At 42.7% G+C, this 5,302-nt stretch overlaps 1 non-coding gene across 1 annotated transcript; it reads left to right on the forward strand.

Annotated features, from left to right (window-relative positions):
• Nucleotides 1-4,991: 4,991 nt before the first annotated feature.
• On the forward strand, nt 4,992-5,098 carry LOC141681117 (small nucleolar RNA R71). The gene has a single exon (XR_012558560.1). It is a non-coding gene; the product is annotated as a small nucleolar RNA R71 (small nucleolar RNA).
• The last annotated feature ends 204 nt before the right edge of the window (nt 5,099-5,302 follow it).

Here is a 5,302-nt window from a genome sequence, read left to right on the forward strand (position 1 = left end):
ACAGGGACCCGGCGCGGGCGCGCGCCAGGACAGCGCGGGCGCGCTCTCATTCTGAAAAACCGGTGCAGCCGCGCGCCTGATCAGCGCGGGCGCGCTTGGTTACTGGAAAAACGGCGCGGCCGCTTGCTTGATCAGCGTGGGCGCTCCCAGCTTTTGTAGATGACCCTGAATTTTTTTCTTTTTCTGATTTTTCTTTTATCTTTTTCTCCTTTCTTCTTGCTTCTTCTACCTACTAATGTACAACATACTTGGGTTGCCTCCCAAGAAGCGCTTGTTTTACGTCCTTAGCTCGACGTAGAATCTTGAGCTCAAACAGATAATAAAACAGCACTAACCACCTCACGATTTTCTGTGTCACCATAGTAATGCTTCAACCTCTGACCATTAACCTTGAATGCCTGGCCCGGATCATTCTCAAAAATTTCCACCGCTCCATGCGGAAACACAGTTTTGATTGTGAAGGACCCTGACCATCTTGACTTCAACTTTCCAGGGAAAAGACGGAGACGGGAGTTGAATAAAAGAACTTGTTGCCCCAGCACGAACGATTTGAGCACTAGACCCCTATCGTGCCACCTCTTGACTTTTTCCTTATACATTTTATTGTTCTCATAAGCTTGAAGTCGAAACTCGTCAAGTTCAAATTCAATTTCTTCAAAGCCCAATATGCTTTATGCTCGAGCTCCACAGGCAAATGACACCCCTTACCATAAACCAACTGAAACGGCGACATTCCCAATGGAGTTTTATATGCTGTTCTATAAGACCAAACAGCTTCATCAAGCTTCAAAGACCAATCTTTCCTAGATGGACACAACTTTCTCTAGAATGCGCTTGATCTCTCTGTTAGATACCTCAGCTTGCCCATTTGTCTGAGAATGATAAGCCGTGGCAACGCGATGATTTACATTATACCTTTGCATCATAGCAATGAACTTGCGATTGCAAAAATGCGATCCCTCATCACTGATTATAACTCTTGGAGTTCCAAACCTTGTGAATATCTGCTTGTGAAGAAAATTAAGCACAACTTTCGCATCGTTTGTTGGCAACGCCTTAACTTCAACCTATTTTGATACATAATCAACCGCCAACAAGATATACTGATTGTTACAAGATGAGACAAATGGCCCCATGAAGTCAATTCCCCAAACATCGAAGACCTCAACCTCGAGAAGCACACTAAGAGGCATCTCATCCCTCTTAGACATATTGCCCACACGTTGACATTGATCGCATTTTAAAATGAACTGGTAAGCATCTTTAAACAAGGTCAGCTAAAAGAAACCTGCCTGAAGAACACGAGATGTTATCTTTTCTCCACCATAATGTCCTCCATAAACCGTTGAGTGGCAATCTCGCAAAATCCCCCCCCCCCCGTTTCGCTGTAAGGAATACATCTCCTAATGATTTGGTCCGCTCCTTGTCGAAAAAGAAGCGGCTCATCCCACATATACCATTTCACTTCATGTAGAAACTTCTTCCTTTGAGCATAGGATAAGTCGGAAGGCATGAAATTACTCACAAGATAGTTCACAATATCTGCAAACCACGGTTCTTCTTCTTGCACTCCAAACAACTGCTCGTCGGGAAAAGACTCATTTATCAATGTCTTGTCCACTGAAGTAGCATTAGGATTCTCTAAACGCGAGAGATGATCAGCGACTTGATTTTCAGTTCTTTTTCTGTCCTTGATCTCAAGTTCAAATTCTTGGAGCAAGAGAACCCATCTAATCAATCTAGGCTTCGAGTCCTTCTTTGAGACTAAATATTGAATTGCGGCGTGATCAGTGAAAACTGTCACCTTAGTTCGCAGTAGATAAGATCGAAATTTCTCAAAGCCATAGACAATAGCCAAAATTTCTTTCTCCGTAGTAGTATAATTCAGTTGAGCACCATTAAGGGTCTTACTAGCATAGTAGACCACATGAAATATGTTGTTCTTCCTCTGCCCAAGAACTGCTCTAACTGTATAGTCACTTGCATCACACATCATCTCAAAAGGTTGATTCCAATCGGGTGCAATTATGATATGTGTCGTGATTAAACTCTTCTTCAATGCTTCAAAAGCTGCAAGGCACTCGTCATCAAACTTGAAAGGCACATCTTTTTCTAGCAAACTGCATAACGGCTTCGAAATCTTAGAAAAGTCCTTGATGAAACGCCTGTAGAAACCCGCATGACCAAGAAAACTGCGAATTCCCTTAACAGAAATAGGTGGAGGAAGATTCTCAATGACCCCCACCTTGGCTTTGTCCACCTCAAGACCCTTACTAGAAACCTTGTGCTCGAGAATAATACCATGTCACACCATAAAGTGACATTTCTCCCAATTGAGAACCAAATTGGTCTCCACACACCTCTTGAGAACGTGTCCAAGATTTTGCAAGCATTCATCAAAAGAATCGCCAAATACAGAGAAGTCATCCATGAACACCTCCACATTCTGGCCTATCATATCAGAAAATATGGCCATCATGCATCTCTGAAATGTGGCTGGTGCACCACACGGACCAAAAGAAACTCATCTGAAGGCGAACGTACCAAATGGACAAGTGAAGGTAGTTTTCTCCTGATCTTCTGGAGCGATATAAATCTGATTGTAACCTGAATAATCATCCAGAAGTCAGTAATACTCATACCCAACCAACCTGTCAAGCATCTGATCAATGAAGGGAAAAGGGATGTGATCCTTCCTAGTGGCTTTATTCAACTTCCTATAATCCATGCAAACTCTCCACCCAGTGACTGTTCTAGTGGGAATAAGCTCATTTTTCTCATTTGCTACCACAGTAATACCACCTTTCTTTAGCACACATTGAACCGGGCTTACTCATGAACTGTCAGAAATAGGGTAGACGATCCCTGCATCTATCCACTTAAGAATTTCCTTCTTCACTACTTCCTTCATGATTGGATTGAGGTGTCTTTGTTGCTCGAACGTAGGCTTGCTACCTTCCTCTAGCAGAATTTTATGCATGCAATAAGAAGGGATGATTCCCTTGATATCTGCTATAATCCATCCAATTGCCGATTTGAATTCTCTTAGAATCCTCAAAAGCTTTTCCTCGTCACTACCTGAAAGGTCAGATGCAATAATAACCGGCAGAGTAGATGCATTACCTAAAAACGCATACCTCAAATGCTCAAGTAAAGGCTTAAGCTCAAGAGTAGGAGCTTCCTCAATAGATGGCTTGAGGCGTTTAGGAGCTTTGCTCAATTCCTCCATTCCAAGAGATTTAAAAGGCATATCAATCTTCCTTTTCTAGGGAGAAGCATTCAAATATTGCAATTGTTCTTCACCTTCGTCATCTTCACTGTCTGAATTTCCCAATAAGGCTTTCTCTAAAGCATCAGACCTTAGCAATTGATCAAGTTCTGAAGTAACCACAGAATCAACCAACTCCACTTTTAAACACTCCTCATTATCAGTAGGAAATTTCATAACATTGAACACATTAAAAGTTACATCCTGATCCAGTACTCACATCGTGAGCTCACCCTTCTGTACATCTATCAGAGTTCATCGAGTTGCCCAGAAAGGTCTTCCCAAGATTATGGGAATCTTCTTATCTTCCTCGAAATCCAGAATAACATATTCAGCAGGGAAGATGAGTTTATCATCCTTAACCCAGACATCCTCCACAATAGCCCGCGGATACGTAATAGAACAGTTGGCCAACTGCAAGGTCATATAAGTTAGTTTTGGATCAGGCAAGTCCAACTGCTTGAAGATTGACAAGGGCATCAAATTGATGCTAGCTCCCAAGTCACATAAGCATCTATCAAAAGATACTTTTCCAATAGTGCACGGAATAGTGAAGCTTCCAGGATCTTTAAGCTTCGGAGGCAACTCTGTTGCAGCACAACACTGCATTCCTCCGTGAGAGCGACAGTCTCTAAATCATCTAGCTTCACTTTCCGAGAGAGAATACCTTTCATAAACTTTGCATAACTAGGCATCTGCTCAAGAGCCTCAATGAAAGTATGTTGATATGAAGTTTCTTGAACACCTCCAGAAACTTCTCAAATTGCTTGTCCAGCTTTTTCTTCTGCAGCCGCTTCCAAAAAGGCGGTGGAGGAGAGATCTGTTTCTCCCCTGTATTACCCTCAGGAGGAGTGTGCTCAATAGTAGTCTTCCTTGGTTCCACTTCTACTTCCTGCTGCTCTACTTCTTTCTCAGCCTCAGCTTCTTCAGTCAACTTTTGAGTTTGTTCGGTATTCGCAACCCTTCCAGACCTCAAAGTGATTGCCTTTACCTGTTCCTTAACTTCCTTCCTTCCTGGCACCTCAATGTCACTAAGCAATGTACCAGGTTGATAATTTAGCAAGGCACTGGAAATTTGACCGATTTGATTTTCCAAGGTCTTGATAGAAACAGTTTGACTCTTGCACATAAGCTTCAACTCCTCTAATTCAGATTTCTCATTAGTTTGTTGCAGCTGGAGTTGTTGTCTTGGTGCATATTGTGGTTGCTGAAAACCTGGGGGTTGTACTGCTTAGCTGGATACTGCTGATAAGGCTGTTGAACCGCATTCTGAGCGTTTCTCCAGCTAAAATTAGGATAATTGCGGTTGTTGGGATGATAGATGGATGGCGCAGGTTGTTGCGGATGCTGAAAATTGCTCACAAACTGAGCTGATTCACTAGATATAGCACATTGATCAGTCTCATGAGCCCCAGCATATAGCTCGCAGACACTCGTGATTTGATTAAGTCCATAATTAGCCAAAGAGTCCACCTTCATTGTCAAGGCCTTAAGTTGGGCAGCTATAGCAGTTGCTGCATCCAACTCCAGAATTCCTGTGACTTTCCCCTGAGTCAGTCTCTAGGAAGGATTCTGGTATTCATTAGCAGCCATCAGTTCGATCAATTCATAAGCTTCATCGTAGTTTTTAGCCCACAAGGCTCCTCCCGATGTTGCATCAAGCATGGGTCTAGAAGTAGCACCCAATCCATTGTAGAAACAGTTGATAATAATCCAATCAGGCATGCCACGGTGTGGGCACTTCCTTAACATCTCTTTATATCGATCCCAAGCCTCACACAGAGATTCTCCAGTTTGCTGACCAAACTGAGTAAGAGCATTCATGATTGCTGCAGTCTTCGTCATAGGGAAGAATTTAGTGAGAAATTTTTGAGCAAGATCTTCCCATTTAGTGATAGACCCTGGTGGTAGAGAATGTAAGCAGCACTTAGCTTTGTCCCTAAGAGAGAATGGGAAGAGTCGCAACTTGATAGCATCCTCAGTCACACCATTGAACTTGAAAGTATCGCAGATCTCGATGAAATCCCTGATGTG

This window comes from Apium graveolens, chromosome 8 (genome assembly GCF_009905375.1).
Source record: "Apium graveolens cultivar Ventura chromosome 8, ASM990537v1, whole genome shotgun sequence".
In the NCBI taxonomy this organism is placed as follows: domain Eukaryota; kingdom Viridiplantae; phylum Streptophyta; class Magnoliopsida; order Apiales; family Apiaceae; genus Apium; species Apium graveolens.